This window comes from Colobus angolensis, unplaced genomic scaffold (assembly GCF_000951035.1).
Source record: "Colobus angolensis palliatus isolate OR3802 unplaced genomic scaffold, Cang.pa_1.0 Scaffold102, whole genome shotgun sequence".
NCBI lineage: Eukaryota > Metazoa > Chordata > Mammalia > Primates > Cercopithecidae > Colobus > Colobus angolensis.
Window position 1 is genome coordinate 8,756,128 of NW_012111142.1, and position 12,167 is coordinate 8,768,294.

At 41.3% G+C, this 12,167-nt stretch overlaps 1 protein-coding gene across 3 annotated transcripts in view; it reads left to right on the top strand.

Annotated features, from left to right (window-relative positions):
* The window catches only part of DAB1 (Dab, reelin signal transducer, homolog 1 (Drosophila)), a 1,258,753-nt gene extending 1,247,429 nt beyond the window's left edge, over positions 1-11,324 (top strand). For all 3 annotated transcript variants that reach the window (XM_011941355.1, XM_011941364.1, XM_011941374.1), the window contains one exon: positions 7,965-11,324. The gene's annotated coding sequence lies outside the window, so the exon portion shown is untranslated. The remainder of the gene's footprint in view (positions 1-7,964) is intronic.
* The last annotated feature ends 843 nt before the right edge of the window (positions 11,325-12,167 follow it).

Here is a 12,167-nt window from a genome sequence, read left to right on the forward strand (position 1 = left end):
CTCACTCAAACAGAATCAGGACACCTGAGTTTTAATAGCATCACATCAATTTAGATGTGTGATATGAGGCAGATGGCTTCATTTCTGATCTTTGGTTTCCTTTTCTGTAAAACAGTCCCCACAGGTCCTTACAGCTCTGACATTTTAAGACCGTCTAACTTGCCCAAAGTTACCCAGCTACAGCATGGAACTAATCCCCAAATAAGATGTTCCAGCAGCATCTCTCCCTCAGGCTGTCTCTATTCCCTTCTAACAAAGGAGAAGACAGAATCCCTAAAATATGCTGACTTTATTAGGATCTCCAGAGATTAACAGCCCTAGATGCAACCCACTCCCAGTGACCGGGAGCTTAGTCAGAAAAGGCCTTCCTACTTATGGTAGCTAATTGGTGTCAGCAACTTCAGCGTCCTCATCTGTTTTATAACAAGGCCGAAAAAGATGATGTACATGCATAAAAGAGATCATTGATGCCCATCATTGTTGTTATTATTGACAGGGAAATAGAATGTTCTTCAGAACATGCACAGTTGCCTCGAAACTCAGGTGGTGCGTCTCTGTATTCACCAAGCGGGTTTCAGCACCCAAGACCCCAGGAACTAGGGCATTCAGCCGTGTCAATCCCTAAGGAATTATCATCAAATCCATTCGTGTTTTGAAGACTTTTCTACCCTAATAGCTAGACTTTCAGACTCAAAGTGGTCAGAAAGGTTTGTTTTCCCTTTTGTTTGAATATAAAGCAAAAGAAGACTGCCAGCATTTAAGATACTTCATGTTATACGAGCTGACTTGTAACTTCTCACAGTCCCATAAGGTAGATGTTATTCACTCCTCTTTACAGATGAAGGAACTGGGGTCCAGATAGGTGAGATACTCGCCTAAGTTCATATAGGAAGTTAGGAGGATTTCTGGGGTCGTAGATGTTATTCACTCCACTTTACAGATGAAGGAACTGAGGGCCAATCAGGTGAGATGCTCGCCTAAGTCCATATAGGAAGTTAGGAAGATTTCTGGGGTCTTTCTGGCTTCCCAAACCCATGCATTCTTCTAGACCCTACACATGGCTTCAGACAGAACTTTGAGTTATTTTAGCCTTTTTCCACTCTGACTACCAATATGTTTTTCATTTGTCAAACCAAGGAATGTAAAATTCCCACTGAGCTAGTCCTAAGTGTTAGGGCTAAAAGACCATGAGTCTGAATTTGCTGCCTGGGCAGGGTAATGCTGAGGGACTCAAGCTTTGGCTCACCTTCCAGCTTTAGTCTGATCCCCAGCTTGGCTTGGCGCTTTTCTTATCCTAGGCCCCCAGGATGGGGCATAAGTGGGCTCACTCAGCAAGCAGATTGCATGGCGCACCATCAACCTCACATCTGAGACCACCCTTGTCAGCATGCAGTGTCTTCGCCCCACTAGTAAGATACATTGCTTTTGACATACTTTTGTTGAAGGTAGTCAATCTTTCCAAAAACAAATGCAAGAAATATTAAATGGGCAGAAAGTAATCTGCACAATTTAGGTAGCTTCCAAGAGCATCTTGTTATATTGTGACCTAGGAAACCATTTGCCCTTATACTTCATGCCAAAGAGCTGGGGCTGGGAGAAGAAAGCAAGGAAACCAGCACAAAAATGGGAGTCCGAACCCTGGGCTGCTCCCTGGCTCTCTACTGTCTCCTGTATGGCTTTGGGAAAGTACCCTTTGTGTCTGGGGCTTCAGTTTCTGCATGCAGAAAAGGAGCTGTGGGCGTGAGGGCCCTTCCAGCTTCAACCTTCTATGAGAGGGAACACATGCTAGTGGAGAGGATAGTAGGCTTACAAAGACTTGAGTATGTTTACATGAAACTCTAGAAAAAACAAACCTAGTCTATAGCAATCAAAAGCAGATCAGAGCTGGCACTGAGATAGGGAGTTGACTGAGAAAGCATAAGAGAAGTCTTTAGGGTGAAGAAATGTTCTATAGCTCACATGGCTGTATTTGTCAAATTTATTAAACTGTACATTTAAAATGGGTAAATTTCATTGCACGTAAATTATACCTCACTAAAATTGATTTACAAATAAGACTAGGTAAAATCGTGGAGACGGAAAGTAGATTAGACTAGGGCTGGGGATTTGGGGAATGAATGGGGAGTTATTGCTTAATGGGTACAGAGTTTCTCTTTGGGATGATGAAAGAGTTTTGGAAATGATGCTGATGGTTGCACAACATTGTGAATGTAATTAATGCTGCTGAATTGTCCACTTACACGTGGTTAAAATGGCAAAGGTTATGTTTATGTTTCCCCACAAATAAAAATCTAAAAAAGAAAAAAAAAAAAAACCAGTATGTCCCAGCTCTGCTGTGTGCTGGCTGAGTAACTGTACAAGTCACCCAACTGCGGGGAGCCTAGGCTTCTTTGCTGTAAAATGAAGACAGGAGGCCGGGCGCTGTGGCTCATGCCTGTAATCCCAGCACTTTGGGAGGCCAAGACGGGCGGATCATGAGGTCAGGAGAGGGAGACCATCCTGGCTAACACGGTGAAAGCTCGTCTCTACTAAAAATACAAAAATCAGGCAGGCGCAGCGGTGGGCGCCTGTAGTCCCAGCTACACGGGAGGCTGAGGCAGGAGAATAGTGTGAACCTGGGAGGCGGAGCTTGCAGTGAGTGGAGATCGCACCACCGTACTCCAGCCTGGGCAACAGAGTGAGACTCCGTCTCAAAAAAAAAAAAAAAAAAAAATGAAGAATGAAGACAGGAACACTAAAGGCATGGTCCTGGTGTGTAGCTCAAGTAAGATCATGTGACGTTGGAAAGACCATATATAGACTGTAAAAGTTTCTGTAGAGATATACCATTATTACTCCAGTTCTGTGAGTCCACTTGGCTGCTGTAGTTGAGCACATAATTCATAGATAGTTAAAGGATGTATGGAGTAGTTTGCAAACTGTGGAAATTTCTGTTACCCACAGGGGCCTGCAGCCAGGTTGTTTGCATTAACTCCACATTCATTCTGCACAATTTCCCTGGGCTGATCCAGCACCATTCTTATATTAATAACTGAAAGCTCATCTGCAATTGCACCTATGTGCTATGAAGGAGAGGCCATTTGAAAAGAAACCCACAGGTGATTTTTAGGCCTAAAACCATTGTCTGTAAAGAGAGGATGAAGCCACACTCCCAGACATAAGGGACTGAATGTTTTTTGGAGTATGTCATATGTTTCAGACTCTGTGCTAGACAATCAACATGTGTTCCCCTTCACAGAGGGGATTTCTAGCCTCATTTTACAGATGAGGAAACTGGCACCCAAAGACGTTAAGTGCCCTGCACAGAATCCTAGGGCTGCTAAATGCGTGATGGTAAGAAAAAGAACAGCAGCCTCTGACAGTCAGGTGCAGGCCCACCCCCACAGTGAGGTCCTGGCATTCTCCTGCTGAGCATCAACATTTCACATACCATCAGCATCAGACAAGGCCCCTCAGTGACCGCGATAGGTCAAGACAAAATCAAGACCACCAGGTCATCAGGGCTGAACACAGGCAAAAAAAATGAACATTGTCAAAATGGGAAAACCGATAAAACATTTCTCTAGCCTGGTTTCAACCTTGCTCTGTTCTTCTTGCCTTCCAGATAAGTATTGTTAGGATAATCACAGAATTACCCCCACATTATGACAGCATCCAATTCAGAGAAAAACTCCACTTTGTTGACCATCCCCCAAATCACTCACCTTAAGACCAAATCTTATCATACATTCTTTCTAACAGCCTCTTCCAGAGATGCCTCATTGCTCCGCCCTCTGTAGTGAGGAATAACCCAACATATTCAACTACAGATGTGCCCCTGGTGGTCTTTGCAGCAGAGCTTTGTCAAGAGAACACTAAGCTAGGCCTGCATGACTTAGTCTCCTGTGCTTAGTCTTCTGTGTTTCACTTACAGAAAGGGTAGAGGGTGGATTTTGCTTTAACTTTTACTATATGGTTTCCATCTACTTTGTTATCTAAAAATAAAGATATTAATATGTCAGAATCATATTAAAGTTCACAAGTATTTGCCAACTTCCACTAAGAAAAGAACTGTTCATTTACTCATTCGTATCTTCATTCTTCATGTTGTTAGTGGATGCACCTCCCATGTTCCAAGTTTCATTCAGAATTCGGGATACTGAAATGCAAGGCTCAGTGGAGCTCAATGTAGAACATGCTAGGAGATGCCATGGTAGGAGTGAAGACAGAGATCTGCACAGGTTCTGAATTATCCAGGAGCACAGTGGCTCATGTCACCTGCAGCGTCCAGGAAGCCTTGTTATTTCAGCTACATCTTAAAGTATGAACTTTAGGAACAAAGAAGGCTCCGAAGCCAGAAGGAACTGCCTAAATGAAGTCTCAGAGATGGGAAAATTCCAGCATGTGAGGGTGAACCCCAAGTAGGGTTTGGAAGGTAGGGTGTAGGAGAGAGTGGCAGTAGATGAGGGTGGTTGGGAAGGTGGACATTATGTGCAGTCTTGAGGAGTTTGCCTTTTCCTTTGAGTGACAAGGAGCCAGGAGGGCTGTTCCAGGCAGGAGACTGGCATGGACAAATCCATTTCAGAAAGATCATCCTGGAGAAGCATAAAGATTTTTTTTAACATGATTTATGTGACCTGAAGGTAGAGTTTTGACTCATGGTCTAGAAGGGGTATTTATTATCTCTAATGGACTAAGAGACTAATGGGCCTTGTGTGCCCGGAGAAGGCGCTTTGACCTATCCTGTGGGTGATGGGGAGCCTCTGAAGGATTTGAAGCAGGGCAGAGATGTGGACAAATCTGCCAAAAGAAAACAAACAAACGAAACAAAAACATCAACAGCATGTTATGTGAATGCGTGATTCCATTTAGGCTTTTGGAATTTTGAAAATAGTTCAAAGACCCCGTTATGACCTTGCCAGAGGCCAGGTTGGAAATTTCTAAATCAAATGATTCCTTAGCTCCCCTCTAACTCTGACAGTCTAAGATTCCGTAACAAGGAAGGTAGAGCTATTGCCAAAACGTATAATGCATCACAGTGTCAGACTTTGGGATTATCTGCTGCTTGGGGTTTTCCACACCACTGCTCCCCTTCATTAGTGGGGATAATTGAGAGTTGACTGCAGTCGTTACTGCTGTTGTGATGGGTATTTGAAGCTAAATTCCGGCAAGCAGGAGATGTGTGAATATTTATCTCAGCTGCAGAAAGTTAATGCAGTGTGGCATTAATTACCCTGTCTGAGCCTGCTGTCTTCTTCTGTTTTTAGGTGTCATTTTCAGTTGGATAAATTAGTTTCCAAAATTAGAATACAGCAAATTGTAGGGTGAGATCAAGGGAGCCTGACTTCTTGGGGCATCCAAAAAGAAGAATGGGCTAAGAACGTCTACCCAGGAAACATTAACATGCGTCCTTGGCCGGGCGCGGTGGCTCAAGCCTGTAATCCCAGCACTTTGGGAGGCCGAGACGGGCGGATCACAAGGTCAGGAGATCGAGACCATCCTGGCGAACACGGTGAAACCCCATCTCTACTAAAAAATAAAAAAAAAACTAGCCGGGCGAGGTGGTGGGCGTCTGTAGTCCCAGCTACTTGGGAGGCTGAGGCAGGAGAATGGTGTAAACTCGGGAGGCGGAGCTTGCAGTGAGCTGAGATCTGGCCACTGCACTCCAGCCTGGAGAGCTAGACTCCGTCTCAAAAAAAAAAAAAAAAAGAAAAGGAGATGCGTCCTTGAAGCCCAGCACAAGCAAAAAAAAAAAAAAAGTTTTTCTCCAGTAGTTGTACTTAACTATTTTTGACTCCACCCACTGCACTTACAGAACACAAACACGCGATAAAGTTACATGTTTAGCCTTACAACAGGTATTTGAAATCGTTCAAGAGACTGGAAAGGAATAGATTTGGTGTTTAATAAATCATAATCTTACTATAGATTTTGCTACATTTGATTTTGAAAGAATAAAGCCAAATTAGAGTGTATTTAGGACAAAGGGATCAGAACTATGAGGAAAGTAGAAACAGCATTATAGTCATTCAGTAATTCAACAGACTCTCACTGAGGACCTACTGTGCTAGGTTCATATTTGTAAAATGGCAGAAGGAACTGGCAAATGGTAACCTAGAAGTAGGACATGGAAGAATGGGCTTCCATACTTTTCTGTCATCAGACATTTGGAAGAAGGATTATACTTATTTACATTTCCAAGGGCAGTAGAAAGTCTATAGGTGGAAGGCATGGAGGGACAAGTTGGCACTTTGTTACACTGCGTGATAGGGTGCCTCAAGGAAAGCAGTTCCTTCCCATTGGAAGAATACAAACATAACAAGTTCTAGAGGAACCAGAAATTGGATCTGATGGCAGGAGTCCTGGGGTCTACTCTTGGCATGGATACTAAGTAACCCTGTGACTCTGAAGAAACAAAAGCTGTCGTCACAGGACTTCAGATTCCTCATCTGTACAATGATGGGCCGGGACAACCTTATCTTCTAGGCCATTCCACTTTACAGTAGAAAGCAAGCAATATGATATGCTTCACACGAGAGACAGCACAATGACCTTGAGATCACACAGCCTCTCAGAACTTCAGTTTTTGTCTGCAAAGGGAGGACTCAAAAAATGAAAGCCACCCCCAGGACTATAAGGCAGATCAATAAGACATGAGGTGCTTTGTAAACTCTGAAGCACTTACAGATGGAAGGATTGGGGTCTCTCTCTCTCTGTCTCTAATGGTCACTGTTGTAAAAGACTAGAAGAAGCACCGGCCCCTGGACCCTGTTTTCAGTTCTTATGTCTCTGGACTTACTAACTCTGTGACCGTGGGCAAATTATTTAACTTCTCTGTACTTAATTTCACCCTTGCAAAAGAGAGAAAGCATCTGCCTTACAAGGCTGTTGTGATGAGATAAAAAGACAGTGTACTTGAAAATACCTAGCATGGTGCCAGACACATGGTAGGGGCTCCCAGAATGCCAATTCATTTTGAAGTTTCAAGAAAATAAGCAAATAATAATAACCTATATGACATGGCAGGAGACAAGCTAATATATAAAATGTGGTAAAATTAGGATTTCCTGGTGTCCATTTAATTCTGGCACAGACCTCCAAGAGTGACAGCATAAAGGTCAATTTTAGCAGAAGGTCCTGTGCATGCTTAAAACCACAGTATCCATCAAGTCTTCTTGGCCAGTGCACAGTGAGCCATCTCAGCTGAAGTCTGACGTGGTTTAAATAGGGTGGAACACTGTTTCCTATCTAGGTGTGGATTGCAGGTTTGCTGCATTACATGCTGGTTGAAAATCCCTGTTTGTGCTTCAGGACAGCCCCCTGGGTGTAGGCAAATGATTGTCTAAAGCGGAGGTCTCAGATTGAATGGAAACAAGTCCAGAAACTTGTAATTAAAAGCCAAAGACACACGTGCTGTTTCTCTTGCTCAACACTGCACCCAGGCATCACTGTTTGTAGAAGAGTAAGTTGAAATAGAATTTCAGGGTTCTCAAGTGGACATTTATGAAACTGTGTTGGAAAAATGTCCACTTGACTCACAGTAATTGTTAGCATTTTCTGAAGATGCATTGATACCAGGCATTGTGCTAGATACTTTATATATGCAATCTCTAATTCCCTCAAGAGCCCCGTAGGATAAACAGTATTATTCCCATTTTGTGGTTGGAGAAACCAAGACTCAGGATAAGTATCTTGTCCACATGACACAGCTTTTCTAACTCCCTACTATACCATGCTACTTTCCTAACAGGGCAATCAGTTCCAACTTGAATACGAAAGACAGAACTGAGTGCATAGCTATTTTGGATGATAAAAGTGTTGCCAAAATGATATGCACCCTCATCAAATACTCCAAAAATAACCTAAGGTCATCCATCATAAACTGTCACTTTTCTGTTTTAATCCTAAACCCGTTTTCCAAAAGCTGTCTCAGAAAATCCATGCCAGTGGAAAGGGCAGGCCTCACTTTGTTCCTTTATCCACAGGAGCCGGAGCCTCTCTACGCGCAGATCAACAGACCTAAGAAATAGCATCGATACGAGCTCGTGGTGGGTGCTCAAGACTGGCATGGACATCAGCATCACGACAGGCTCTCTTGTATTCTTTCACCTCATCCCACAAGAAATTCGTGATTGCCCAATGGAACTCACTCAGAAGAGGGAACTAAGCGTTTTTGGCAACCAATGGCAGATATCTATGGCAGCACACACAAAAAAGTATAGAAAGATCCACCCAACATTAAATCACAAATCAAGCAAATGCTTACCCAACAAATATTTGAGCCCTCGTAGCTGGGTTTAAGGTGACCCAGTGTGCAAAATTATTAATTCCCTTTTTATTTCTCTACCTGTTGAGACACCAAATTTGGAGTGACAGGCATCAGAGGATTACAGCAGGGTTGGAACTGACTTCTTTAAGCAAAAGCAAAGGGTCTTCTGTGACCACAATATCATCATCCATATGCCTTTTCACATAGGATGATGTGTTTTTTGTCACTCCATGGGGCCTGGTCTGCCATTTTCCCCCCTTTCCTTTCTTTGTCATGTTTGAAAATTAGTAGGTGTACAAATTTTTGTATTGCTTTTGACTTTTTTTAGATATGGGTGAAGAAATCTAACTGGGGAGACAAAAAGCCTCAGTGAAATGAATTAACTTGAAATTACAAGACAAATAAGTGGTTGATTATTTGTTATGATCAAGAATGTTGCCAAAACAATCCTTTAGCTATTCTGCATCCTGGTGAAGAAAGACAGCTTTCAGTTTGAACCTTCATTCTGTGAGTAGGAAAAGACATCAGATCCCATTGATGAGAAAGATGAAAAAATGCATCTGATTTCTTAAGAAGCTCTAAACTCTTAAGTACAATAAAATGATATTTTTTATTTTTCCGATATCTTGCTGCTGTGATGCTATGCAGACAAGTGTCTTCTCCACGTGCCATTTTCAAAGAAAAGTCATTTGCCAAATAATTCTGGTACAATTCTGGTAATGTGGTTTTGGATCTTAAAAACCAACTTTCTAAAGGAACAATGGTGGCATACATATTCAGAATAACAAACTGATTCCGTGGTCCAAATGGTTCATCTCTATCTCTTTTTGTACATCAGAAAATTCAAATGGGATTTTTATTTTATAACTTGAAGAAAAAAAAAAAAAACCTTACCATTAAACTCTTTAAATATTTAAGGGAAATGGCTTTAAGGAGTTCTAATGAAAAAAAAAATTGTTTTTTTTTTTTGTAAATATAAATGTTAATGAAAATGCTTTTTAATAATGCCATTACACTGTAGAGAAGGTAGCAGATTGAGTGCAAGGTGTGACAAACTTGATGGATGGGGCTCACTTTCCAGATGTTATTCTGGAGCATATGGTAGGAAGCTGGAGTGCAGGGACCGCTGGCACGAGCAGTTGGCCAATCAGCAGCTAGTGAACGGGAAGGGAGCACGTGACTCCATCATCTAGCCTTTCCACGAGAGTCCCCACCCTCCGTGCAACACAAGAACAAGACAATTCACATTCTGAAGAATTCAGATTCTGAAACTCTCCCACCTCCCCACTCCCACCTACCCCATATAAATCACTGGACTGTTTGTACGTGAAACAGAAGAGGCTAAGCTTCCTTTTTTTACACTTATGAGACAAAAAGTGCAGTGTTTGGTTCGTATGTTTAGCACATGATTTTCATAAAGAATCTATATATTTTTGCCCTACAGAGAATTGTTATACAGGTCAAGTGTGTTTTCCTGATGTTCCTATGCAGTTACAGTATGTTGAATTTAGTGTTTTAACACTAAGAAGAAAACTTTAAAGATTCGTGTGATTAATTGGATTTGGGGATAATTATTATTTGGTTTTAAGATTTGAAAAGTAGAATTTCCATTGATATGATTAATTTGAATAGGCCTGTATTTGGTTCTTCATATCAATAGAAACTAAAATGATTTGGGAGATTGATTTGAAAATGATTGTATACTTGTTCACAAAGAGAAAAGTGATATATCAAGGTAATGGTTATCATTTAAAGCCCACATTTTACACTATCAGGCCACAGGAGTCTGATTTTTTTTTCAGTTAGATAAACTGACCAAATGTCTATTCAAGAATATATGTCAATGTCATCCTAATGTGGAAGGTCCGAAGAACCAGAAAAGTGAGAAGGGCCGTTTGCCTCCCTCTGTAGCTATCACCTGTTGGTCCACAGAGTTTCTCAAGGAATGAGCAAACATTTTATGATTAGGTAGCCCTTTCACATGAAGGGGAAGATGGGAAAGGTTGAATGACTGTAAGAGTTGGCTTGAGACCAGTTCGATTGTTTTCTGGGGATTTGATAAGATAGGCAGTTCCCATGGGAAATTGCTTAAATTGCTTTGTTGTCTATGATTTGATTCTAAACAAGTGGTGCTATCTTCTCCCTCAATATGGCTGTCTTGAGTTTGTCTTGCAGTATCACACCATTATACCAATTCTTTGAGTTGCTTCTGACACATTCAAAGGGAACTCTGGCTGATGTTGCTGTTTCAGGTATACCATCTGGAGTTAATTTCCTAGCAGAAGGTGAAAGTCCAGGGGACTTGTCCTCCTTCATTGAACATGATTGAAAATATAACTGGCTCTGAACTTCAAGAAGATGCCCAAGTGATGCATTAAAGTGAGGGGAATAAAGTCAAGATTTTTCAACTGCCATCCATATTCTCATTGGCAGCATTCTGTTTTTTTTTTTTTTTTCCAAACACTGTTTGGTGAGCCCGGAACCACCGTATCCTGTCCCAGGAATACAGTGAAATTTCCAAGCAAGAGCTGAGGTGCCAATACCAAAAGACCATGGGGAGTCTGCACAGTTCTGGTTAGATCAATAGAAAATCCATGTGTACAACTGTTAATTCCTCATCCTCCACTAGCACTAAATTTGTCACTTTAAATTTTGAAACCAGGGAAACGCCACCTGTCATTTTGTCCCCATTCTCCATAGCTCTTCAATCTTTACATGCCACAAAACTTTTTTGATAGCTCGTACTCATCCCAGTGTCTCCTGAAACCCCATCATGTAATGTACCGGGCACCTTCTTTTAAACAAATGTTTACTCTGTGGGTTTGGTTCATTTCAATTTCTGCGTTCTGACACATATTTTTTTAATAAAGATGAGAAAGAGAAAATGACTGTTGCAGTACATTTCTAGACCTACTTTAACTTTACCTCAGATGACAGTTTGTTAACATATATGGACACATTATTTTTAACTTTATGTACAATGCATTCAACAGAACAGCAAAATTTTTAGAAATTTTCCATTAATTTCTGTAACACACCATGTAAAACTGTTACAAATAAACATGTTTGAGAACAACACCTTAGCCTGGCTTTATTCTACAAGTTTCCACTGGATATTCAGGCTTGGATTGGAAGAGGAAATTGCTTTGCCTAAGATTCCATCTGACCAAGTGACAGCCTCTGTTTTCCTGGCCCTGGGCTAAAAAGAGCAAGCTTCATTGGGGAGTAAGGTCAATTTGTCAGCCCTCAGTTGAATTCAAGTACTTGCTATGCTTGGAAAAGCAGCCACAGACAGGAAGGAGGATGTTGTCAGGAAAAAAGCAAGCCCTGGGTAGATGTGGTATTTGGACCACAGTTAGCATGGGACTTTTGAAACTGGGAAAGACTCTGGGACTAGCCCTATGGATTGTGTCTTCCCCTAAAACAAAACAAAAAAACAAACTATTGATTGGAAAACGGAGATTAGAGTGTCAGGAGTTCCCCATCATTCATTTGAAGGTCATCTGCTTTAAGGGACTCAAAAAGGCAGTATTTATCTTTCTTTACATTCCCCTAGAAATCCACACCAAAATAAAAAGGACTGAAGCTGGATTGTATGTAATGAAGAACAGAAAAAAAATGAATATACGTGGGTGTTGTGTACATATGTATGTATGCGTGTGTGTGTGTGTGTGTGTGTGTGTGTGTGATTTTTATTTCCTTTTGTAACTAAATCAAATAATCAGCCAGATTACAATTAGGTCATTGAGATGCAAAAAAACACCACTGTTTAAAAATGGTTGTGTTAATGACTGCATAAACAGAAGCCCTCAATCTGGCCTTGTTACAAAGAAGGTATTAAACAGATGTTATTGCTAACTTTGAGAAAATGAGAAAATGGGCTTAGATTCTAGCCAAGTAAATTTGGAGTAGACAGAAG